Source organism: Furipterus horrens, unplaced genomic scaffold (genome assembly GCF_987537825.1).
Source record: "Furipterus horrens unplaced genomic scaffold, mFurHor1.1.pri manual_scaffold_12, whole genome shotgun sequence".
Lineage (NCBI taxonomy): Eukaryota > Metazoa > Chordata > Mammalia > Chiroptera > Furipteridae > Furipterus > Furipterus horrens.
This window is the reverse complement of record NW_028327182.1, coordinates 59,482,487-59,510,152: the sequence shown is the minus strand read 5'-3', so window position 1 is coordinate 59,510,152 and position 27,666 is coordinate 59,482,487. Positions and strand designations below refer to the sequence as shown.

The 27,666-nt window shown below is 36.2% G+C and overlaps 1 protein-coding gene across 1 annotated transcript in view; it reads left to right on the top strand.

Annotated features, from left to right (window-relative positions):
• Window positions 1-27,666, top strand: part of FGF14 (fibroblast growth factor 14) — an 891,082-nt gene that overhangs the window by 129,693 nt on the left and 733,723 nt on the right. The window lies entirely within an intron of this gene.

The following is a 27,666-nucleotide window of genomic DNA, read 5'->3' as shown; positions in this document are numbered from 1 at the left end:
TATTATTAAATTAAATTAAATTATTATTATTATTAAATTTAATTATTAAATTAAATTATTATTATTATTATTAAATTAAATTTAAAATGCCTTTTCTTTTGAGATAATTTTAATCCCCCTTGAAATAGTTGACCCCACAAAATCAGAGCTGGATATTTCTGTCCCAAATATCATGACTCTAAACTATATTAGTTTGGGTTCTGTGTACCTTAGGGAGAGCCCCGGGCCTGGAATACACTAGGTAAGACCTCAAATACAGCAAGGCAGTGAGCCTAACACCGATTTATTAAAGCCTTAATTCCCTCTTATATTTCTAGCAAACTGCCCCAGAATATTTTTTTAAAAACCTGTTTTATATTATATTACACTCTTTCATGAATATACCAGGCACTGCAAAATAACAGAAACTAGAACATAACTACTTTGGTGCATAGTAAGTACTATGCAATCCCTTAGCAATACTATTCAGGGAAGAATAAAGCATTAGAGCAGTGCAATATAATTAGGGGAAATATGTCTTGCTTGGATGCAAGGTTCTAAACTAGAAGACTAGAAGACCCCTTGGAATTCCCTATTAAACCCAGGGGATTACAACCAGAAACTGGCAGAAGAGTAACCCTAAAGAAAAACTTAACTTTCTTAAACCCTAAACTCCCAAGACTTCAGCCACAATATTCAACTAAGTTTTCATGGCATTCCATTATGAACTGTCACTGGTGGCATCTGCTGAAAACAATGCTATTAATAACAATTAAAATATTGAAGTTTGTATTTTTTTAAATGCAAATGATCAGGGGAATAAAAGAGAAGTTTAGTAAAGGTAAATGGCTTGGTTTCACTAGACCATGGAGCCACAGGGGTTCATGGAAGGACTGTGATAGAAGCCAGATTTTTTTTATGCACATGCTATGAACTGTTCAGTCTCAATGCATATAAAGCTGATAATAGAAGTTCCAAATGTCATCATCCTTGCCTATTTCCATAATACATACAGAGATTCTTGAGCTCCCTCCAAGTGTATTTACATGGAAATCCACCTGTCGTGTGCTTTTTTCTTCTAATATGCTTTATTGATTATGCTGTTACAGTTGTCCCAATTTCTTTTCCCTTTGTTCCTGTACACCCAGTGACCCCCCTCCCCCAAGTTGTCCCTCACCCTTAGTTCATGCCCACTGGTTGTGTACATAGTTCTTCTCAACATCTTCCTATCTACTCCACCCCCTCCTACTATGCTTCTTAATTCCTGCACCATCTTCCTCCCTTTCCCCCCTTCCCCTTCCCCACTGACCTCCCCCCAAAATGTTCCCTATACCTATAATTCTTTTCCCACTTTCATTGCCTACTTAGTTTGCCTCTGTTTCAATTCTCTAGCTTCTGTTGTTGGTTGTTGTGATACAGTTCTCATTTTAATGTTTATAGTTTTGATCCTCTTTCTCCTAAACAAGTTTCTTTAACATTTCATAACAGTGGTTTGGATCTGATGAACTCCTTCAGTTTTACTTTGTCCTGGAAGCACTTTCTCTGTCCTTCTATTCTGAATGACAGCTTTGCTGGATAGAGTAATAATGGTTGTAGGTTTTTGTTTTTCATTACTTTGAATATTTCTTGCCAGTCCCTTCTTGCCTGCAGAGTTTCTGTTGAAAAATCAGCTGATAGCCATATTGGGGACCCCTTTGTATGTAATTCTCTTCTTCTCTCTTGCTGCTCCCCCCTGACAGTTTTGTGTTTACCTTTGCTTCCTGGGTGGGGCTGTTACACCTCCTATGCTATAGGGAGCAGAGCCCTGTGCACTCATAACTTCTGGATGACCCTTCTCACCATGGTGTGGCATTTTGCGTATGGGCGGAGGTCCAAGATGGATTCCTGCCATTCACTCTCTGCTGAGAGACTGGGAGCATCCCCCTCCTTTCCCACCCCTCCTGCCCTCACAGTCTGAGCCAACGGGAGACTGCCTTCCCCGGCATTGGAATTGCTAGCTGATGGGTTTGGTTTGAAGCTGGGGGATTCTCCCCAGGTGCTTCTTGCCTCCCCTTAAATATGGATGTCTGTGCTTACCTCTGTCCCACTGCCGTTGCCATAGCTGCCACAGGCAGCACAGCTTGACTTCTCTGCCCCAGCTTCACCCCTCCTACTTGTCCAGGTGAGCACTACTTTGATGTAGCTTTATTTTCTGAAACTTCTGGTTATTTTTGGTTTCGTGGTAATTGTATTCCTTCTTCATTGTGGAGGGAGATGGAGTGTATCAGTCTAGGCTTCCATCTTGGCTGAAAGTCCTGGAGCGTTTTCTTAAATGGCATAAACATCTATGTGTATATTGGCTGTGTCTTTCTGCCTCATTCTGGCAATGCTGTTATGTAATTGCTGCATTTTCCTGCCTAATTGGTGATGGAAACCAGGTTTGGTGATTTCAGAGAAAATAATTGGTATTCAGTAAAACCTTGTTGTTTAGTTATTGCTTTAAAGCTTTTTTTATGTCTCTGTCTTGAACAATCATGTGTTAGTTTGTGGAGGGATTTAGGCAGTATTTAGACTATATTGTTACTCTTCCATTTGTACTGTTGAAGAAATAGTAGGATTGATGACTATGGATGATTTCCCATAATTTAATGGAAATTAGTTAAAAGAAAATACATCTCCTTGTGTTAGTGATGGAAATAGACAATTGAAATCTCATTCTGTTATTAATTTAAAAATGAATTTAAACTAAGACTTTGAAGTGTTTGACTCTCCTTCCCTTTTAAAATGTAACTGGTGCATTTCTGAGAGAACTCCCAAAGAATTTCTTGTTTGCACCACCAACTGCAATTCTAACACTGAACTCACTATTTCTGTTAATATAGGCTATTTCCTAAATGTTGGTATTCATTCTTGCATGCCTTTCCCTGTGAGGAGAATACCTGTTCCTCAACTCTGTTGATAAACTGCCACTCATCTTTCAAGATTAGGCTCAAGTGTTACCCTCCAGGTCTCAGACAGTTTCTGTGTTCTCTGCTTCTGTTGTAATTTATAGAGATAAAACACATACCTATAGTTTGACTATTTATATTCTGGCCTTATCTGCCTTCAAGTTCTTTGAGGTTCAGGATTATGTTTTCTTCTGGGTCATACTTCCAAGGCTTAGTGCCCTGTTCACTGTTGAGGTTTAATACACTGTTGAATGTATTGTTGGCTAAATTAGTTGTAGCCTTGTTATGGAATCTTGCTTGGTACTTCCTTTTCCCTTGGGTAACCATAAGGCTATCAATGTTCTGAAGGTGCTCCACTGTCCGTGAACTAAATCTAACTTTACTTCTATATCTGTGGCCCAGAAAGGGACAGGCTGGTCTGCATGCAGTCCTGTGGCCTATGAGAGGGACCCCTTGTCTTTCTCAGGTTTCATCTCCTCTCTAGCCAACTACCTTCTTTTTAACCAGACCAAGAGGGGTATAGACAAAGATCAGTGCTTTTATGTAAGAGCTAGTTTGTTTTATTCTCTGTATGTTTCTGAGGACATTGTTGGTCCCAAAAATGATCAGCAATAGCTTCCTGGTGTAGGCAGCTTCCAACCTAAGCCTGATGAGGAAAATATAGTCATATGAGTATGAATAACCATGACTACATTTTTCCAGGACTAGCACTGACTATCTTTATTGGTTGAAGCTATTCATGAGGTAGTTGGAATGTCTAATAGTACTGGGATTAATAGTGAAATAATATACTTCTGGCAATGAATGTTTGTAAGAAATATAATTTCTGGTGGATTTGATTTATTAAAGAATATACAGATATTTGAAATCATTGGGCTGAGTTTCAGTCATATATTCTTTTAAATAAGATTTTTTTTGGTGATTTTAGATAACTACTGAATTTTTCTGTTGGTAAAACAGTAATGAATATTAGTCTCCAAAATTTGTTGTTAGAATCAAATGAGATTGAACTTTCAGCCAAGATGAAGGCTTAGACTGACACACTCTGTCTCCCTCTACAACTAAATAGGAATACAACTACCTCGAAACCAAAGATAACCAGAAATTCCAGAAAATAAAACTACATGGAAGCCCAACGTATGAAGTTATAAACCAGTGGTGCTCATCTGGACGTGTAGGAGGGGCAAAATTGAAATCAGGATGGGACGGTTGGGTTGCACTGTCCGCGGTAGCAGCAAGAAACGCCAGGGGAGCTATCCTGGCTACTGTCTAGACTTGGCAGCTCGCGATTACAATGCTGGGGAATGCAGACTCCCCATTGCCTTGGATGGTGAGGCCATGGGGAAGGAGCCTCCTGATCTCTCATCGGAGAGTAACGGCAGGGATCCATCTTGGACCCCCCCCCCCCCCGCCCCCACACAAAACACCACAGAGCAGTGAAAAAGGTCACAGGTCGCCGGGTAGTGACAAGTGCACAGGGTGCCGCCCCCTACTGCCAGTCCAGGAAACAAAGGTAAACAGAAAACTGACAGGATGAAACAGATCATGATTGAAATCCTGGTGACACAGCTCACCAGGCAGCAGATGAGGGACCTAACCGATGAGCAAATAAGAAATCTTTCTGAGGCTCAGTTCAGAGCTATAGTCATAAAGTGGCTTACAGAATTAACAAAAGATTTGAAACAAGACAGGGAAGGACTGAAAGCCACTCATACTGAAATGAATGAAAACACATACAAGACAAGTGGTGAGGATATGAAAACCAGAGATAAAATCAACAAACCAGAACATAGGGAAGGAACAAACAGTCAACCAGTGCAGAAAGAGGAAATAAAAAGTGAGGAACACAAGGAGAGGCTCAGAAACCTCTGGGACTGCTATAAGCAAACAAACATTCAAATAATAGGATTGCCAGAGGGTGAAGAAGACCTAGAAACTGGAAAATTATGTGGAAACATAATGAAGCAGAACTTCCTCAACTTGGGGAAGAAAATAGACTTATAGGTCCAGGAAGCACAGAGAGTTCCAGAAAAACTGGACCCAGGGAAAACCACTCCAAGACACATTATGATCAAACTGTCAAAAATTAAAGATAAAGTGAGAATCTTAAAAGCAGCAAGAGAGAAGAAAAGAATTATGTACAAAGGGATCCCAATTAGACTATCAGCTGATTTCTCAAAGGAGACCCTGCAGGCAAGAAGGGACTGGCAAGAAATATTCAAAGTAATGAAAATCCAAAACCTACAGCCATAAATACTCTATCCAGTGAAACTATCATTCAGAATAGAAGAGCAGAGAAAGTGCTTCCAGAACAAAGTAAAACTGAAGGAGTTCATCAGATCCAAACCACTGTTATGAAATGTTAAAGGGACTTGTTTAGGAGAAAGAGGATCAAAACTATGAACATTAAAATGAAAACTGTATCACAACAACCAACAACAGAAGTTAGGGAATTGAAACAAAGGCAAACTAAGTAGGCAACGGGAGTGGAAAAAGAACTATAGGTATGGGAAACATACTGGGGGAAGGTCAGCAGTGAGGGGGAAGGGGAAAAGGGAGGGAGATGGTACAGGAATTAAGAAGCATAGTAGGAGGGAATGGAGTAGAAAGGAAGAGGTTGATAAGAAATATATGCACAACCAATGGACATGGACTAAAAGGGGGGGACAACTGAAGGGAGGGGCGTCACTGGGTGGAGGGGAGCCAAGGGAAAAGAAATTGGGACAACTGTAACAATATAATCAATAAAATATATTTTTAAAAAAAGAATCAAATGAGACTATATCAATAAAGCCTCTTTGACAATAAAATTTTAGTATTTTCCAGGCATAAATTGCTATTGTAAGTTCCCTGCCATTTTTGATATTTTTTTCTCTCTTTCAATTAAATAGACAATCTTAGTTTACCTTGTTTTGTACATTGTTTATTATATAATAAAATGGAAACATGAAGAATACTAAAGAGAGGATAATAATGATTCTGTAAATCATTGGCAGCCTCAAAGGGAATGGAGTCCTGTATTTAGCAGAAGAGGAACAGAATCTCAGAGTATGTAATTTATGAAAAGCCTAACAGCCCTTAGCTGTATAACTAAACTAAAACTCAGGTCACTTGACTTCTAAATCAAATTTTACTACCCGTAAGTATAAAATGGCAAAATACAGTTCAGACTTTGAAATATGAAAGTAAAAATTTTCCACACCCTCCGTTTTCAGTGAAAGCTTTCTTGTATGAGTTATATTAAACAAATCTTGAAAAAATAAGACCATGTTAATATTTAAGTACTTGTTTCTGTTTGGCTTACCTCAATACATGGAAGAAACTTTTTAGCTCACCAGTATGGTTTCTACTTATTCTTACATTTTATTTGAGAACTGTGATATAAATTGTGTATTTCTAAGAAATAGGAAGAGAGAAGGATAACTTGTTCTCTCATGTTTGGTCACAGATATTTGAGAAGAGTGTTTGTAGTTATGCTTTACAATAGCCAAGATCTTTCTTGATTTTAAATATCTTACGTTATACACTTTTTTATTTTTATTTATTTATTTATTTATTTATTTATTTACTGTGTGGTTGCCTCTCACTCGTGCCCCCAACTGGGGACCTGACATGCAACCTAGTAATCTGCCCTGACTGGGAATCAAACCAGTGACACTTGGCTCGCAGGCCGATGCTCAATCCACTGAGTCACAGCAGCCAGGGCTTGTACACTTTTTTAAATGCTTTGCTTTATGCCTGAGTTTCTTTTGCTTACCCTTTCCTTTCCCCTCTCCTTTCTAAAGCTTTATTTTTGGTTATGGGTAGTATGATAGTACTTCTAAATTGTAATGATGGTGATTTTCCATATCTCCAACCCATCCCAAATTCATGAGGTGACTTCTAAATTGGCCAGATTCAGCTATGGGAAAGTATGGACACTTGTCAGCAGGGACATTGGAGCTCAAATGTTCTTTTCTGGGAAGAATGATTGAAAAACTAAGTTTTGCTTTAAAGAGCTCACATAGAAAAGATGTTTTCTTCAACATTAATCAGATAACTGTACCTAGTAGATCATAAAGCTCAACTCTCCAGGGTCCAGAAACCAGGGCAAAAGAAACTCCTAATGCAATGTGATCTGTTCATGACCTTCTTAGAAAAGAACATCTCAGTTCTCCCTAAGGAATGCATTTTCAAATGTGTCTCTCCTCATACCCTTAAGAAATAACCTCTTCCCCTGGCCCATGCCACATAATTAATGGAAAACACTGAATGAAGATGTAATTGCAGCAGCTAGCCTATTTAAATGGCTGACCAAATATTTTCTGAAGTGTGTGTGTGTCTAAGCACATGTGCGCGCACATGTACAAGTGAACAAAAGTGGACCATATGGGACACAGCTGGTGATATCAAGAGGTAATACTGGCATAATAGAAGGACATAGGCTTGAATTAGGTCATGCCCTGGATGCAGTTCTCAGCTCATGAAGATGGGACACTGGCAGTCACTTCCTCCCCCCAAGGGGGAACAATCTGGTCTAGCATCTGCCCCCAAATGAATGGTTAATTCCTGACAGAATGAACCTCAGGCCAAGCTTCATTCTCTAGTACTTTAGGGCTTATTAACTCACAGATAGAGGAGGGGGCATTTTTTACAGTTAAAACAACAACAAAGGAAGGTTTTATTTCTTGCCTTACTTTATCTCCTGGCCTGAAAAGATACTTTTGTATTCCTTGTGGGCACAAACTCTAAGGACAGATGCAATGAAGATATATATGAAAAGCAGAGCTCTTAGTAAAGAGAAAAGACTCCATTCTAATTTTAAAAAGTAAATTCTCTTCTCCTTTAATATTTATTGGCTTCATTCATTCATTCTCCCTGATCTTCAAGATCACATCTATCTTTAGAATTCTAGGATTCTGTCTGTTAGATTTCCTCACTTTTAATAGTTGATAAGCCAAATAAAGAATAGAAACCAAAAAAGACCTTGAGGAATGGGAAAAGATATGTATATATGTGTGTTCTTTAACCAAGAACAAATGGGCAAGAATAAAACTATGTTCCCATTTCCCTTCTTTTTATCTTTTGGACATATTAGAGTTAAAGCCCTTCTAAGGTTTTCCTAATTAAAAGCCATGGCATTTAAAGATAAACTGATCCCAGAATCACAGAGCTAGAAGGAAGCAAACCTCTCTTTGATAGGGTAAGAAAATTAGTCCTAAACTGTGGACAGTGAGCACCTTCTATATTTTGTGAGAGATATTTATGCATGGGTGAAAAATTAAAGGTCATGGAGACCTTATCAATGGTTACCATTGTACGCTAGATTCAGGTTTAAGTGGCTCAAGAATTACTGACATTCAAAGACTAAACTAAATTCATGATGAAGATTAAAAAATGATCCTGACATCATTTATGAAGAACAGTGGGGGATGATCTAAGATATGTGCTCTGAGAAGATTTTTATTATTTAATTCTGCAGAATTTTTATAATCCCTTCAATAGATGATGTAGTTGTAGCATCTTTTGCAATATTGCAATAGACAACACCAGTTTTACATTCTGTTTACTAAACCTTTCAGTGCTCTCCTTATTTGTGCAGTTTACTATTGAATGTACTTTCTCATGATTTTATGCTTTGTGTCCAAACTGCATGATCTTTTTGTACAAGAAAAATCATGTGTGAGCACTAAAATGCAACTTTCTCTCTGTCTTTGATTCATTCCTAGCAGGATCCAGGCAGAATCCCCTTTCCTCTCTGGGCTGTAGAGTGGGGCTGTGAAACTGCATTTTCCAGGGCTGCCAAATACAGGCTGATAGTTGCATCTTTGAAACTGGTTATGCAAATGCCTTTACCTAGCTGATGAAAGCATCAGGGTTTGGAAGGGTTCCAGGGCCTCCTTTGTGCTTGTAGAAAACCAGGGTAATGTTTCCAGGAGAGCGTGTGTTTAGTGAGTTTGGTGCAGTGCAGGAAGCTTGTATAACAGCTCCATGTTGATGCTTGGATCAGCTCATCATTCCGCTTGAGAGTGTGAGAAGCACTCCATTTCTGTGTGAAGGGACGCATGTGTATTATATGCATGTATGCATTTGTGTGGGTGTATGTTTACTTTTCTTTAAATTCTGTTAAGCAAGTTTCAAGTACATCTGCGATTACTTAGCAAAGTTACTATTTCTGGTGTCCCATTTTTATTCAGGTCTTGGAAAATTCACTACAGTTTTGCTGATACTTCAGAGTGCTCTTTTTCCAGGGTCTTTTTTACAAATACATAAGTAACCTTTGTAGTTTATATATGAGTGGCTCTGGGGTTTGGATATTTGCCATCTTCTGTCCGTGGTATCAGCCCAGGTACTCCAGTCTGCTACTTAGCACACTGCCTGAATCTAGACATTCTTCCTGTACAAGGACAAAGATAAGAACTAAGATGATATTTGATATCTTGTAAACCAATCTTTTTATTTTACAAATGAGGACATTGAGGTTACAAGTGAAACTGCTTGTTCAAGGTCACTCAGATAGAACCTGGACTGCTGACTTGTAGTCCAGTTTTCTTTCTGACATAATTTCATTTAATTTTTCTAGAATATTATGAGACATTAATTGGATTCCCCTCATCATGTTCTAAAAGTTTTTCTAAGTTCATGGTTGTTAAGCAACAGATAACTCAAACTCTTTTAACTTCTCTTGAATTATAAGGTAGAAATCAGTACACTCAGGTAAATTATACCTGTTAGAATGTTCCTTAATGCTCATCATATTGATTTGCACATAATAGGTGTTCACTAGATGTTAACTAATCACAGTGTAATCAAGTGGGAAGGTGACTATAGTTTTTGTTGTTAAATACAAATGTTCCCAATTGACTTGGCAAATGTGAAGCCCACCCTCTGCCAAAAACAAATGTCCTTTGGGAGAGATATGGTTTGATTCAAGTGTTTGGAAAACTTTAACTAAAATGCTCTGCTAAAGTTTGTTCAGAAAAGGACATCCTCAAGTAACTGTTGGCCCCACCTTTCTGGGTTTCTCTAGAATACACTGGATGATTAAGAGGGTCTGTTCTGGAGTCAGTTCCAACTTTAGCTATTTGTTTGTTGTAAGACACTGAACAAGTTATTGAGCCTTTTCAAATCCAAGGTTTCTTATCTGCAAAATGAGGTGCTGTTGGGACAGAGGTGCTCAAATGAATGGGACATGCTTGGCTTTGGACCTGGAACACAGAGTGCTCCTGTTAAATGCTCACTGCTGTTAGATGTATGGGAATTAAGTGATTACAATTTGTGTGACCTTAGCACATTACTTACATTCTTTGCATCTCAATCCCTTCATCTATAAAATGGGGATGATAATAGTAGTTACCTCATAAGGTTGTTGAGAATATTAAATGAATCAGAACACAAAATGTGCTTAGGACAATGCCTATCACCTACTAATGTACATACACATACTCATATACTAAAAAAAGTTGGTGATTACTATTGCTGTGTAAAGCACTTAGTGCATGAACTAATATATGGTATCTATTAAGTAAACAGCAGCTCTTATTTACTCTTTCTTCTCTTTTAGAAGAACTGGTCTATAAAAATAAGTGGTAGTATTGTAACAACATTTCTGGATTTTGAACAGTATTCATTTTTATAAAACTAAGTTATAAGCCTGTATTTGTAACTATTTTTAAGTTAAAAATAAAATGTGTTTGTATGTTTCTATTACTGCTATAACATATTACCACAACTTTAGTCATATAAAACAACCTAAATTTATTATCTTACAATTCAGTAGATTAGAAGTACCATGGAAATCTCATATGGCTAAAAATAAGTGTCAGCTCACTGCCTTCTTTTCTAGAGGATCATTTAGATTTTGGCAGAATTCAGTTCCATGTAGTTGTAGGATTCAGGTCTCCATTGCCTTGCTTACTGTCAGCTGAGGCTCTCTGTTAGCATCTAGTAGACTCCCTCTTGCACTTACATGTAGCCCCCTACCTCTCAGAATCACCTACAGTGTACCAAATCTATTTCATTACCAAGCCAAGAAATGTTATCTGCTTTTAAGGACATTTGTGGTTAGATTTGAGCTACCAGGATCATCCAAGCTATTTTCCCCAACCTCAAGGTCCTTAACCTTGATCATATATACACAGGTTCTGGGGATTACGGTGCGGGCATCTCTGGGAGGGGCATATGTTGCATACCAGTTAGAATACAAAAAGTTTCTCTGGCCTTTGAACCTGATTAATTTTGGGTAGTTCAAAGTAAATATACTATGAGCTCCAAATTTAATTGTTTAAAGTGTGAAAAAGCCTAAGTATCTTGCTAGAAGATGTGTTGATTTATCTCTTTATTCATTTGGTCTTATGGGTCCTTAGAGACACATTTATTTGATGATTACAATTTAGGCAGTATTTCTAGGACACAGTGTGTCTTATTTTCTAGAAGCTTCAGATTTGTGGCATAGCGTTGCCTTGCCAAAAGCCAACTATCCATCAGGAGAACTTTCACTTACAGATCAAGATCAAAGGTCATTGTTTTTGTCATACTCTTTTCTGCACTGGTCTCTTTAGTCATTCTATCCCCTCCTTTTCCCAGAATTTAAGATTTTTCTCTTTGTCTTTCTCTCCGTCATTTATCTTCTCTGAGTCAAGACATGTTTTCTATGCCCTGTGGTTGTCTGTGTACACGCCTGGGTCCCCTGCTACACTCTGAGCTCCTTCAAAGCTAGCATTGTTCCTTAAACTGTTTTGTATCCTTAGCACCTAATACAGTGCATGATAGAGATAAACATGTAACGTTTGTTGGTTGTATTCCAGTGCACTGATTAGAAGACAGATATTTGTTTAACCTGTCACTGAACAGTTATCTATTGGCCAAAACACGGGATGTAAAACTTGGGACCAGAGGCAGAGCCAGAAATAGACACAATTCTAGTAACCTAGGGGTTTGTAGCCTAATTAGTAGGGAAACATCAAAGTGATACATCTTTGACAAAATGAGTGTAAATCCATCATGAAGATATGAATGTTAAAAGCCTTATTTGAGGTCAAGAGGAGTCATTGAAATTAACTTATATCTCCTAGATGCTTTTCCAGAACTTCAAAACAGAGGCTAAATATCATTTCAGGTCATCTATTTTCAATTTCATATTTATAACAGTTTTATTTCTGTAATGTGTAATATATAAAGACCAGGGTAAATAATTACAGTGTCAGATGTCTCTATAATGTGGGTGTACATCATTTCATCTGTTTACTTGAATATCTTATATTGATTGCAATTGGCAATTTGAATTCATTTGGTTCAGGTTGCTCTTTTTAAGATCGGTCCAAGGATAATCAGTCTTGTAACTCAGACAAGAAAGATCATTTGACAATGACTGATGTTAAGATTTCTAATTAGTTACCTAAAGCAAAGTTATATAAGAAAGTACAATAAGTATACAGATCTAATTACAATGTCAGTCTGGTATTATTGCCAAGCTTTTAACCATAAGAGGAATATTTCTGATCTTGATGTTTTCTTTAGAGTCATGGCCTGGCATTGTTTTTAATCTTCTGTATTCCAATTTAATTTTTTTGTTTTGTCCTAGACAATCTTCATTTGATTGGTTATTATATTTTAAATCAGGGTTATTGCATTAATGGACAAAAATTATGTTTCTTAATATTTCTCAGAGTTGATAGTTTATAGTTCAAAGTCTTTGAGTCTACTTTCCATAGTTTAAGCTACATGTGCTATTACACAAATTTATTGAAATGCTGGCATAGAAAGCTCTACTAAAGTTGGCTAATAACCATTTTTAAACCCATAATCAAAACTCTAAGCTCTGTTAAAAGACAAATTTATGTATTGTTTTCTATACCACATATAGTTTAATGCTGAGTTAAATTTATGCACAATTTTCTTTGTTATAGGGCTCATGAGTTTTAAGTTTATTTTCCTTACAAACGGATTTTGTATGCATGTTGTTTTAGTTATCTTTTGCTGTATAATACATTATTTTAAAACTCAGTGCCTTCAAACAGAGCAAACATTTATCATTTCACATTGTCTCTGTGAGTCAGGAATTAACGAGGGTCTTAGCTGGATAGTTCTAGCTCAGAGCATTTCATGAGGTTGCTGTTAAGATGTTGGCTGAGGGTACAGTCATGTAAAGACTGACTGGGCCTGGGAAATCCTTTCCAAAGACATAGATAACAATTTAGTGCTGGCTGTTGGCAGGAGGCCTGAGTTACCTTCCTACCTGGACTTCTCCATAGGGCTGCTTTAGTGTCCTCATGACATGATCTGGCTTCCTCCAGTTTGAATGATCTAAGAGTATAGGGCAGACCTCGCAATGTCCTTTAAGACCTAGCCTCAGCCACACAGGTCTTCCCTATTCAATATGGGAGACAGCTGTATAAGAATGTGAATACTCATAGGTTTTGGAGGCTGGCTATCATACACCTATTCATCTTCCTTATTCTTTAAGCCTAACTAGCTGTATTATTTAAATTTATTTAAGCTTGAATAGAAAACCCATGTCACGTAAAACATTAGGAGCTAGTAGAACAAAAGGTTATTAGTATTTGAAATGTAGGACTAAATTTAGAATAAGAATCTGGGTCAGGAAGACAAGATCAGAATAAAAGTAGGTATTTAACAAAGCACATCTCAGGGCAAATGCGTCCTTTGATTAAGGGAGTTTGTGTGGTAAGGCAGGAAGGCAGGACTCTGGGAAACAGATTCTAGAATGGAAGGCAATAAACATACCTTGCTATTTATCCTTAGAGAGGATATTTAATCTAATGGGTTTTTCTAGTTTGTGTATGTGATGATGGTGAATTGGTTCAGTAGCATCTTTACAAATAGACTTGAACAACGTGAACAAAGAGAGACCAAGTATCCTTTTGGAACTAAATGAAAGATATGCTAATTCCAAAGTTACAGCAGTGCTATCCCTCCACTTAGCAAGGCAATAAATAAAGTTATATTAAATGTCTAAATTGGGAAATGTGGTGCTTAGCAATCTACATAGCTTTTAGAATCTGATAAGTTATCATTTAATGTTTACCTACTGTGTGGAGTTTGATTTTTAATAATACTAATTGATGACGTTTATTAAGTGTTTAATGCACACTAAGGTCATTACAGAGGTTTATCCTAGCAACACAGCTAAGAGATTTTCAGAGTCAATTTAGAAAAGCAATGAGCTGTCACATGAAACAGGCTTGAATATTGGTCTCAAGTCCACCAGATACTGGCTTTGGTGCTTTGGGTGAGTTATTTGATCTCTCTAAGTCTTAATTTCCTCATCTGTAAAATTGGGGATTAAAAGAACCTCAAAGATTGTTGTGAAGTTTAGTAAGACAATACATGTAAAGCACTTAATGTGCCTAACAGTGAACACTCATTAAGTTAACTCTTATTATTTACATAAATATCTCCCTCAAAATTAAATTTCTTTATTTAGTCAATGGTTATTTTATTCATTGATCTCTTTTTATCTGGATTCTTGGGAAGATAAATAAATAAAAACAATTAAGATGCCTATCCTCATGGTCTTGTGCTTATAGCCATAAAGTAGGCACAGAGATATATGAAGTGTTTAAGTTGGTGATAATTCTATAAGGAAAATAAGACTGAGAAGGATGAAAGCAAATGATGTATTTGGGGATGGGGTGCTATTTTTTATAGTTGTCAAGGGAATCCTCACTGACATTTTCCCAGAGAACTGAAAGAAGTGAGGAAAAGAGTTATGCAGGTATCTGGGAAGACATTCTAGGCAAAGGGAGCTGCAGGTACAAAGCTCCTGAGGTGGAGCATGTATGGCATGTTGATAAACATTAAGGAGCTCACTTAGGATGGAGCATAGAGAGGGAGGGAAGGAAGGAATGGTAGGGGATGATGTCAGAGAGACAGTGGGTCGTCTGCTCATTTACAGTTCTGTAGGTCCTAGTGGGTAGTTTACTTTTCACTCCTAGGGCATAGGAAGACATTGGAGAATTTCAATCAAATTAGTACATGGTCTGATTTACATTTTACAGGGATTACTCTAGCTATTGTTTTGGAATAGACTGCAGAGGTCAGAGTTAAAAACTGATACTATTGAAATGGTCCAGATACACAATAATGGCTGCTTTAACAAGGGAAGTTTTGGTGGAGGTGTTAGAAAAGAAGTCAAATTATGTACATTATTTATAGTAGCATTGACAGGAGTCAAGGAGAACTCCTAAGTTTGTTGGCCTGAGCACCTGAAAAGATGAAGTTATTCACTGAAATGGGGGAGTTTGTGAGAGGGTGTCTGAGCTCTGGAATCAGAGTCTGGTTTCAGACACGCTAAGTTTAAGAAGCACTTTACAGACATTTAAGTGGAGATGGTGAGTAGAGAGTTGGAACTCTGAGTCTAGAATTCATTGGACAGGGTGGCAAGTTGGAGACTTAAATTTGGGAGCTGAAGTGATTGGTTAATTAAAACAGGGTAGATGGGGAGGAAGAATGGTGTGAAAATGAGAAAAAGTTTATAGAACACAGATATGAAGAGGAACCTCTGTTACAAGGGCTAAGAAAGTAAGATTCCCAAAGCCACAGAAAGAAATGTTTCAAAAAAGAGGGAGAGACCAATTATATTCAATGATGCTAATTTATCACATGAGATAATAACTGAGAATTAACCATTAATATATCTGCAGCATGGTAAATTGTTGTTCCATTCAATCATATGCAGAAAATCACAAAAAAGCTAGATATAATATTTTAAAATCTGTTTGAATTATTCATAAGCTGTCAAGAAAGCAGGTATTTCACAGGAGAAAAATTGCTATGGTAACATTCTTGAGTAGTCAATATGCGAAGGAGTCTGGCATACAAATAGAGAAGACTTTATATAAAAGTTTGGACATTTTAACAGAAGCAATAGTAAGGAAGACAGCCTATCTGAGCACAAATGTAGGTGGTTGGAAGATATGGTGGTGACGATGTGTAGTCTTCTTCTGATAGTCTCCTTTTTCTCAGTGACAGCTACAGTGAAGCTTTCAGCTGGGAGTAAAGGTGGAGGAGAGTACTAGAGTTTTGAGAAGACAGGAAGTATAAAATAATCTCTGGGGAATATTGTAAGATTGCCTGGCAGCATTAACCACCCATTTGAGGTTAGCAGTCATGGACTTTAAGGAGAGTGTGCCAAGGAAACTGTTTGTTTTTCTCCAGTTATATTCAGGTGCATGGATGAAGTTGTGGTGTAGTTTTTGGCTGATTAAGTCAAAGTGAAGAAGGTTAGGTAAGGAAGGGTGATTTTGATGATATACCATGAAATCTAAGTAGGTAGGGTGAGAAGAAAGGGCAGAAGGAAGTGAGGGAAAGAATTCAAAGCCTTCAGTTTTATTTTGCCTTTGATTATAATATACTTCCTTTATTAATTGATATTTATCTCTACCTCCCCCAGTTGCTTATTAGCTCATATTTCATTCCTTGATGGTTCCAATATACTCTGTAGCAGTTTTTCTTCTCCAAAGCATTAAATTCATAACTGTCAATTGAATTGAGTTTTCATAGTTTTCTTAATCATTATACATCAGTAACATTTTATGAACTTTATTGAAAACTTTTAAAAAAATCGACTGCATCTAAAAAATATTGAAAGTGCTACTTTTGATTAAAGATGTTTCAGCATATCTAAGGTAAATTAAACTTTTGGCAATATGGTCAATTTTGTCATTAAGTAGATGGATGAAACTAAATATTTTAATAAAGTATTTGGCCTGAACTCTTTGATTTGATCCATGTACATTTAATTAAATTGACCTAACAGTCGCTGATTTTCCATTTTAACTTTAGAATCTGTTTGGACTTTCTGCAATTTCTTTCTCAAATATATTTTTATAAAATTCCTATTTTAAAAATTATTTCTCTGAAGCATATTATAGACAAAAATAACATTAACTTCTGAAAAAAATTTTTGGTTGAACAGCTGAATTTTTAAGTAACCATTTAATATCATTTGTATCCTTAGAACATCTTGCTGTTATTTTGCTTAGAAAATTCTAACATCTTGGTAGCATTCAACTTTGACTAGAAGGTATTTTTTACTAATGCACAAAGAAACAGCTTTTTAACCATCTTTGAGAAAGATAGATTCTATTGGGAAAGGTAAGGTATGTCTTAGTGATCCTGCTCTCAGCATAATATAAGAAACAGATTCACATCTAGTGTAATCATCTGGTGCAGAATTTATTACCTGATTAGCAAGAGAGGAACACATCACATTTATCCGGTTCTTATTTTCATTCCTTCTTAGAGTTCTTTAAAAATTGACTCACTTAATTTTCAGAAAATGACATTGTTTTCTAGGACACTGAATTAATGAAAAAACAAAAATATGTCAAGCTCTTTTGTTCTTGGGGGTTTTTCCTCCACCTTTTGCATGATGCTTTACACTGTTCATCTAAGAAGGCACTTTAACAAATTTGCTTCTTATGAGTAGCACAGTATAATTAGGCAATCACCCTTGTGTCTAGAGTCACTAGGGAAAATGGTGACAGAATTGTACAATGGGCTCATTATAAAACGGTGCAAAATAAAAACCTGAATTTACAAGTTAAAAGAAATACAGTCACAGTTTACTGTGAAATATTAGTGCATGAAAGATAGAAGTAAAAATTATCTTTAATAGAATGTTTTCATTAGTCTATTGGGATTAGCAGTAATTGGGTAATTGAAAAGATAAGGTAATGATAAAGACAGTCAACAGGGAAATTATTAAAAGTGATACATGTGTGCCTTAAACATTTTATTTTATATTAAATATATAAATGGTCATTCACCAGTACTTTGAGATAAACCCACCATGTTTTCTTTAATTATGATTGAACTGTTTTGCATTCCTGCAGAAATCACACCCATGGTTTATGAGTTTTAATTTTGGTGTCTTTAAGTGGAGCAAAACTTGAAGGATGTAAGCAATCTGAGTACTGAATCCCTGATTTTCACGACATTTTCTCTCAGTCTTTTATGGTATAAGAACACACATATTTAAAGGAGTATTTTAGCCATTTTCCTTTATTGAGTATTTTCTAATAATTCAATCTATTTTTATTGAAAATAATAACTCTCCTTTGCCATTATACTTGTGATTTCTAAAATAATTAAATTGTGTAATAAAAACAATAAGTACAATTTGTGTAAACAAGATTAGAATCATGTGATAGTTGGAAGCAAACTGCACTGCTTGGAAAATCTGTGAGCACATCCCAGCCACTTTGTCAGTTTCCTATGGCATTCATTACATTCCTCTGTAGAACAGATGAAATTAAAAAACTAAAACATAGTTGCTTAACAGAATTATTCTGATGCAGAGATATCAGTAAAATGAAATGAATGACTCTTTTAGTTCTAAGAAAACTTTATTTCAGAATAGTTTTAAATTTACAGAATATTTGCAAAGAGTGCAGGAAGTTCCTATATACCCTGAACCTGGCTTTCCCTTCACACCTCACATTTGTGTGGTACACTTGTTATAATTAATGAACTAATATTGATACATTATTATTAATCAAATTCCACACTTTATTAGGATATCATTAGTTTTTACCTAATATTATTTTTCTGTTCTGAGATTCCATCCAGGATACCACATTATATTTAGTAGTTATGACTCCTTAGGCTTCTCTAGACTGACTGTTTTGCAAACTTTCCTTGTTTTTGATGACTCTGACAGTTTGAAGAGCGCTAGTAGCGTTTTGTAGAATGTCCCTCACTTTGGGTTTGTCTGACATTTTCCTCACGTTTAGCCTCGTAATATAGGTTTTTGTGAAGAAGATTTCAGAGGTAAAGTGCCCTTTTTATGATATCAATAACATTAATATGACTTACCACTGTTGATGTTGCCTTTGATCACCTGGCCTAGATAGTATATTCAGATTTCTCCTCTGCTGCATTTGTGTGATTTTTATACTTGGATGCTTTACTACACCAAAATGGGAACATGTACAGATCAGTAAATTCTTTCAACCATGTTATCTTCATGATAGAATTATATAGTTTGGCCTCTTTATAAGGAATTTGTGAAGAGCTGAAATAAGTATAATGAATGCCATCATCATTGCATTCCTATGGAATTCTGGTTTTGCTACCTTGTTTCATGTTTCATGAGCTTTAATATTTAACTGAAGGAAACATAGACTCCAGAGATGCTTTGGAAGGAAAATGGAGCACTATGGTTACACAGTTGTGTTTTTCTAGTTGCATGATTGAAGATTTCAAGTTCAAGACTACATATGCCATTTCTTAATTCAATTTTATTTGAATCTGTGGTTACCATTTTATGACAATTAAAAAAATTTTTACTACTCTTGAATGCATTTAGCAAAAACGTACTTGATAATCAATCACCTTTTGGCCTATCAGTGGATGACCAAAGCTAATGAAGCATTGATAAATTCATTGCTCTATCTGCAGATCATCCCTAATATGGAAAGTGATTTCCTTATGGTATAAAGAGAAGTTGTGTGCCATTGACCTAAGCTGAAAACCACAAAAGTTCATATCTCATACTTTAGAGAAATTGCACAAAACCTGAGAAACAATCTTTTAATAAGGAATCAGACTCCTACACTATGGCAGTCTATTGGAAATATTTTAAAATAGAACACAGAGAGATCTTTAAAACTCAGAGACCATCTGTTGCCTTTGTGAGCCTGGAGATACCATGAGGATGTTACACAAAGTTCCTTTTACCTAAATTCTTGTGATAATATGTGAAAATACTTTATTTTAGAATTGAAATTCTTTTTTTTACCTTACCTAAATAATAATGGTTTTCTAACCCTCAAAAAAGAACAGAAACAGTGGTCCTGGCACTTTAAACTTAGTTTTACATTATCAATATGAACGTAAAATAAGGCTGGGGCTAATTCTTTTCAAGATTTTTCTTCTGTAGCCTTTATTTCCAACTCCATGTTGGCCAAATATGTGTTCCATGCATCTATTTTTCCAATATTTTTATCACGTAGATAGCTTCAGTGTGAACTTGACCTTGGGCTGCTAAATAATGTGAATAGCTTACTGCTCATTCAGATCTAATCTTATTGTTTCTATGTTGGTGTCTTAGTTCTCTGCCCATTGCTGGACTATTTGCTTGCACTGATATGAAAAGCACATAAGTATGATGCAAAACATTTTTGGAGAGAGGCAGCATGGTGCTGTGAAAACAGCTTTGAAGAGGAAATCCTGAGAGCTGGCTTTATGGTTCTCTCTGGTACTTCTAATTCTGTGACCCTGGGAAAGATCTTAATCTTTTATTTGTGTTTCCTAGGGAAGAATGAAAGGACAATTATAACTGCCTTACTTACCTTTAGAAAAGTGGCCTTAGAATCTAGTGCATGATAATTCTGCAAATATATTATAAACTAGACACTACTGGACAAAGAAAGAGGAAGAATGAAATACTGCTTAGGATTAAGGAAAAGTCTACAGGAATCCTTTCTACCTACACCATGCACAGTTAGGTACCACACTGCCAGTTGTGGTGAGGATCTGTGCTGTTAAAAATATGTGGACCTGAAAGATGGAGTAGACATGAATTTGTCAATAATGTTGAGTCCATCTCCAAAACCCCTGCTTAGACTACATAGGTACTTCAGTGGCATCTGAATTCATGAGAAGTTCAATTGTCTGTTTAAAAAATGCCTGATGACAACAATAATCATGATGATTAGGAACACACTATAGAAATTGGAAGTTGAACAACATGATATTTAGTGTGCTTCTTGTATTTAAAATCCAATGGATGGCCAATTAATCAGTTACTTAAATTGATGTAATCCATAGCCTAATGATGGAAAAACAAATAAAAATAGATAGTTGATAATACTTTGAATAATAATCTGTTCATATTTAAATCACTTCAACTTTTAAGATGAGAACATTAACACAGAGCTCACTGTGTGCCAGGCATTGTTCTAAATAGTACCCTAACTCATTAATAGTCACACTAACATTATGAGGAAGATAAGAAAACAGGCACAAAGAGATGATAAAATTATGTGATTAAGGTCAGATAGCTGGTATTGAGGGAGGCAGAATTTGGGAAAGACAGTCCAACAATAAGTATTAAACAAAAATTAAATTGGGAAGGTGTCACTAATAGGCTCCTTTAATGAAAAAAAGTGCTGTTCTGACAATTGGAAAAATAGTGGAAATAAAAAGGAGGAGTGGCAAACACAAATTGACAATCCAATACTAGTAACTACTAAATAGTGAAACAGATAATAAAATCAAGACAAGGGAATGACATTTTATTAAATAAATGTCCTTGAAATTAGCATTTGGAATATATTTATTTTAAAGTAAATATTAGACAATCCATTACTAATAGTTAAACATTTTTGAATAAGGCAATTTCTGTTATAATATTCAGGTTATAGAAATAATTTTTAAAAAATCTTCAGAAGAAAGACCAGTGGAAGACAAAGATTAAGCAACAGAAAAAATGACTGTTAGTTTAAGAAAATTAATTGTTTAAAATTAATAGGAAATGTATTTGATCATATTTGAGTAAATATGTTTTCTCATTTACTTAAGCACTTTAGTTGTACCAGATCATTTATAAATTTATGCCATAAGATTTTGACTTAAAGAAAACACTTGTGTTATTATTACATAAAAATTGCTGTTTCCATTTGTTAGTAATTTTTTTCCTGGTATTTGTGGATTTGAGTGTTTTTTTTTTCACATTTTAGTTTTTAGGTTTCTATTTCTATACTTCTCCCTGTATGTTCACAAAAAACTGCTGTACCTATGACAGGTTGCATGATTTTTACCCCCTCTGCACACTCAGTTTGTGTGTTATTGTATCACATGATATTTTGAATCAAATGCTGCTAGCACCAAGCTGCCATCAGCAGCTGATGCCAAAAATATTCATTATAACACTTCTCAGCATGCTAGTGAGAGCACTTCACAGAGACAGAATTTGCAGCCATTGTTCTTTGCTATTTTTGCATATTATACAGCAAAAAGGAATACAACACAAAAGGAGATTTATTAGAAAATGATGCCTTGGTAAAATGTTGTAAAACATGTGATTCGTTTTTTGTGAAGGTCATGTGAAATCAGTACTGCATTATAAATAACATCTCAGAGGCCTGTTGCCCTTCTCCTTTTCCCAAATGATTTTTGAGTGGCATTTTCCTTCAGTCTTTGCTTACACTAAGGGACAAACTATTTACACATCTGGAAATAAGAATACCCTCAGCAGAGAACCATGAAATGAGATGTGCAACCTACATTTGCCTAAGATAGAGCCTCTTTATGTTAAAATGTTGGTCATGACAAACAAAATACTCATGGTAGCAACAAGGTGGGTGGAAGACTTTCTTTAAAGGAAGACAACATACAAATTCAATAAACAAGATTTGTCATTTTTTATTATTGAGTGTGCTGAGTCTGTAACTGTCAGCAAGTTTCTCATAAGTTAACTCATTTTACAAAGTGAATGCTGAGACTTGGTAGCCAACTGATGAGATGCCAGAACATGCTGTGGCTAAGAAGAAAGAGTGTTCAGTGGCATTTTTGAACACCTGACCTCTCACTTTCTGGAGAAAGAAACATGTAGCCTGTGGATTGGGGAGTAGAGATGGAGGTGTGGTTACTAGACATGGGAAAGTAGGGTTAGCAGGGGAACTGCAATTTTCTGATTCTTTTTCTACTGCCTGAAAAACTGGGAGTGATAATCTTGCTCCCCTTCTTCAATGATCCCAGAGAGAATGGTAGCAAAGGGCTGGAACTGGACAAAGGTAGTTTTCATCTCAGCTTGATGAATACATATCAAGTTCTCCTTAATGCTATGGTTCCTGCACAGAGTGCTGTAATTTCAGTTTAACAGAGGGGGCCAAATGTCACATGTATCAACTGGAAAGAAATCAGAGCCATTGCTATGGTTGACTGTATTCCAAAGAGATACTAACTCCATGGCTCTTATCCATCTTGCTGCTCATTACATGGGTTAACTCCACATTAAAATAAAAAGTATTCATTGTTGTAGGTGAAGTGATTTTTTTTTTTTTTTTTGTCTGGCATATAATGTTTTTCTAAATTCTGACTTGGAGATCACAAAGTCTTACAAAGCCATAAGGGAAAAGCTAAGAATTCATGTTTACCGAGTATTTAGTAGGTGTATGACATTGTAGTAAATACTTTATGTATGGAAGCCCACAGCAAGCAGATGTGCATGTCTCTGTTAAAAATAGTAATCTAATCTTATCTGTGGAAAGTGTTATATTTCAAAATCTAGAAAATAATAACATAAAAGATTTGCCCTCAAGAAGAATAATACAGTTAAAAATCTTTCTTTGAAAATGTCCATATTTATTTTGCTTTGGAGTGTATATTAAAATATGTTTGACAGGTAAAATTTAACTTCTCTTGCACCCTGTGAGTTTTTATCAATTCATTTAAGTTCACAACAAGAAGACCTTTTATTAACAATAACAAAGCCCCACAAAATTGGGGCTTCCATTAGTAGAATATGGCCAAGCCATGTTTAAAAATTTATCACCATATTTCTGCTATGAGGAAAGAATTAAGAATAAGAGGGCTAGTTTAGTATTGATCACTGATTTATATTAAATAATTAAATGCAAGCCAGAGGAACAAATTATTACTGGCTCTGATTAGCTGGCCATTTTGCAACATTTGGGATTGGGCAAAAGGGCCCTGGGGTCACAAACTAGGCTAGCTCTAAATCATATAAATGTGGAGTCAACATTAAAGTGCTGACTCATTGCAGCCACTCTGAAATATTTCTTTCCTCTTTTAAGTGCTTCCAAGTTGTGTTCAAAGAAGGCTAAATGGGATTCACATGGGCAAGTGCGAGGAGTAGCCTGGGGTCCTCCAATTTCATATGTGGTGGTTAAAACCAGAGTATAGGAGGAGACTTGCCCAGGGACTTGTTGAATCCTTCCAAGGGTACTGTAGCTGTTGGTTCCTGTGTTCTGTCTTTTTTTTTGCCAGATTCATTCTTAGGATTCCATTTTATTCAGATTCGTCGGCAGCCGTCCGTCTCGAGAGACGATGGTGTAGCTTCTTAAGAGTCTATCTGCACCGCCGAGAATGGCTGTGCAGTCCGACTCGGGAGTGACACGGTATCTGTCTCCTCCCGTGTTGAATTGACATCTTGTGATGACGCTGGAGTGTCCTCTCCAGTGAAGCTGAAGCTACAGAGCCTGGGCAGGGTGATATGGAGGGTCTGCTGTTGCCCATGCAGCAGACCCCCCCTCTCTTCGCAGCTGAAGGATCCAAGGGAAAGACGGAGTCAATACAGCTTGGCTTCAGGTGCGCCGCAGGAGTTGCCGGTGTTGACTACAACGTCAAACCGCCTTAGGGACTCCGGCTCCGGATTTTCTGTCGGGGTTTACTCCCTTAGCCTTTCCCCTGAAGAGGTATGCCGCAAGGCAGCGGAGGTTTTTTGGAGTCAGAGTTTTCCTTCTCTGATGTGCCCTGACTGGAAGATCGAACCAGCGACACTTAGCTCGCAGGCCGATGCTCAATCCACTGAGCCAAACCAGCCAGGGCTCTTATTCAGATTATATTCTTGAAATTCTTCCTTCAGTTTCCCCAGTATAGCTTGATATCATCTGGGTCCCTCAGCTTGGTGGATGATGATTATCTGGTTCTAAAAATTTTTATTTCTCAATCTATTTTAATTTATATTTATGTATTTATTTATTTACTTCAATGAATGAATAAAAATTGAGGCAGGGAAGAAGTAAACTGCATTAAGTTTCTCTTAGAAATCTTCCAGACTTTTTTCTCTCAAACCTTCTGAACATGCTAGCAAGTTCCTTTGTCTGCATTCCTGAGAAATCTAAATAGTTTCCTAAGAAGGTTAGGATTGAGCCCAGTGTATAAAACAACTCAGGTGGTATTTAAAATGTGTAAATTTGAAAAGAAGAAAATATTTAGTTTTAAATTTCAAAGATAGTTCACATAGGCATGAAAAGAACTTATAAGGTTATTTTGAGTTACTTGTTAGTTAAATAATTTTAACAGTTTGTAGCTAAAAAGTTAGAGAATCTGTATTAATTACTCATTTTTGCAAATACATCTTTTTAATATTTTTAGAGTCGGGTACGAAATATTCAGTTTAAATAAACATTTTGGTTAATTTTCATAATGTCTTTGTTTTGATTTTAAAAACACTTTATGTTAAAGTGATACAAAGTAAAAAAGAATAACTTTTTTTCCAGAATGTAATTTGTTATATAGCATATTTGATTTCTATAACATAGTATGTCCCACTAAAGGACAATTTCAAACTATATAAGTTTGCATAAGGCTATGGAGCATATAGCTCTCACCAAGATAGGGTTATACTATGCTGCTGATATGTCATCTCTGGGGTATAGTTGTGCTGACAAGAGGTGGTGACAACTGCTAAAGGTGAAGCCATTGTGTGATATAAAGAAGGATGTGCAAGAACAAGGCACTAAAACTACTAGGCAAGGCTAATTTGGCCTTGAATCTACCTCGAGGTTGTACCCCATCACTCAGATATAGTTCAAGACTACAGCCAGGTCTTGTACATGCAAAGGGACATGATGCTATGTTGAGGCTGGACTCAGGGACAGAACTAGAATTTAATGGAAAAAATGGTAGTTAGCACCAGAACAAAGTAGATCAGGTCCAGAGAACCAAAGATGAAATGTCCCTCTGAGCCTTAAGGGTTGTTGACTATTGCATCCAGAGGCTGGGCTGGGAAGGGACCAAGTGTTACAATTTTAATAACATGCATGTGACCTATTTTACTTATTTAACTAAACTTTCCTTTGACAATTATGTCACTTCTAAATATCCTGAACTTAATGGAAATTAATTAACCCTTTAAAATTGGCATATTTTGGCCTCATTGGAGTCCAAAAGAAAGAGAGAGAAAAAGGGTGCCAACAAATTCACTCATGCATAAATTAACCATGGTGTTAAGAGCACCATAAATTATTCAGCAATGGCTTCACTAATAAACATGTGTTGAGCATCTGCAACATACAAAGAACTGTTCAAAGCCTGAATCCTTGTTGGCAAGTAAAAGGTAACTCAGAATCTGTTCCTAGGGATCATAATAGTCTAATGCAGGGATCAGCAAACTATTACCCCCATGGGTCAAACCCACTGCCAACTGTTTTGTACTAGTCACAAGCTAAGAGTTAAAAAAATCAGAGTAAGTCTAATATTATGTGATATGTGAAAAATTATGTGAAATTCAAATTTAGATATAAGGATATTGAAATAAAGTTTATTGGAACAGAGTCACACTTATTCATCTATGTATTGCTTATGACAGTTTTCACATTAGATAAACCTGCCTAAGTAATTAGAGAGCTTTTGGTTTATAAAGATTTAAAAGTTTGTCAATGGGTTTTCTAATTGGTTAGAAAGACATTAAGTGGATTATAACACCATTAAAATAAGTATGTGGTGAGTGCTGGGCAAGAAGGGTGTACACATACATGAATGTTGTTTGGTGTGACATAGAAATGTAATGATGGTAAGGAGGCCCACATTGGCATAAATATCTTCATCACTTTTTGTCTAATATTTTATAGGCCTCACAAGAGACCACACACTTGAGGGATGATGCACAAATTGTAATTGGTAATGTAATTCTAGTAATACTAAGTGTTTAGGAGTTTTTGAATGATTTTATTCTAACCTGGTGTTGAAGATATGTAAGGCAAAAGGGCCAGACATAAGTTTTATAACATCCTGTGATGCTCAGGAAAGTGACAAATTCAGAGTACAGAGAAAAATGTTGAAGGATACCCGCTTTTACAAATGGGAAAAGATGGCAGATATATGTAATGATCAAAATGTATTTTGATATATGAAATGACAGAAATGTATTTTGTCCCATAAATAAACAAAAAGTTCTTATTTTTGTGTTATGAGGTGACTTTAAATTTTATGAGAATAATATCTTTTTCTGAGGGATTCAAAGTACTTTTTAAAAAACTTTAAAATATTTTTATTGACTTTATTGGGGTTACATTGATTAATTAAATAGGTTTCAAGTGTACATTTCTATAATACATCATTTGTATATTGTATTGGGTTTTTACCATATAGTTTGGCATCCTTCCATCACCATTTATCCCTGCTTTATTTTCTTCTACCTGCCCTGCCCTCCCCTCTGGTAATCACTCTACTGTTGTCTGTACCTATGAGGGTTGTTTTTTTTTTTTCTTTGCTTACCCCCTTCACCTATTTTACCTATTCCCCCAGCCCCCACTCCCCAACAGTTGTCAGTTTGTTCTGTATCTCTGTCTGTTTCTATTTTGTTCGTTTGCTTATTTATGTTCATTAGATGCCACATATAAGTGAAATCATATGGTTTTTATTTTTCTGTGACTGGCTTATTTAAGTTAGCATAATACTCTCCAGGTCCATCCATGCTGTTGCAAAGGGTAAAATATCCTTTTTTTATGCCTGAATGGTATTCCATTGTGTAAATGTACCATAGTTGTTTTATCCACTCATTTACTGATGGGTGCTAGAGCTGCTTCCAAATCTTGGCTATTGTAAATAACACTGCAATGAACACAAGGCTGCATATGTTCTTTTGAATTATTGTTTTGGGTTTCTTCAGATAAATTCCCAGAAGTGGAATCACTGGGTCATAAGGCAATTCCATTTTTAATTTTTTGAGAAAACTTTATACTGCTTTCCACAGTGGCTGTACCAGTCTGCATTCCCACCAACAGTGCACAAGGGTTGCCTTTTCTCCACATCCTTTCAGCACCTGTTTGTTGATTTACTGATG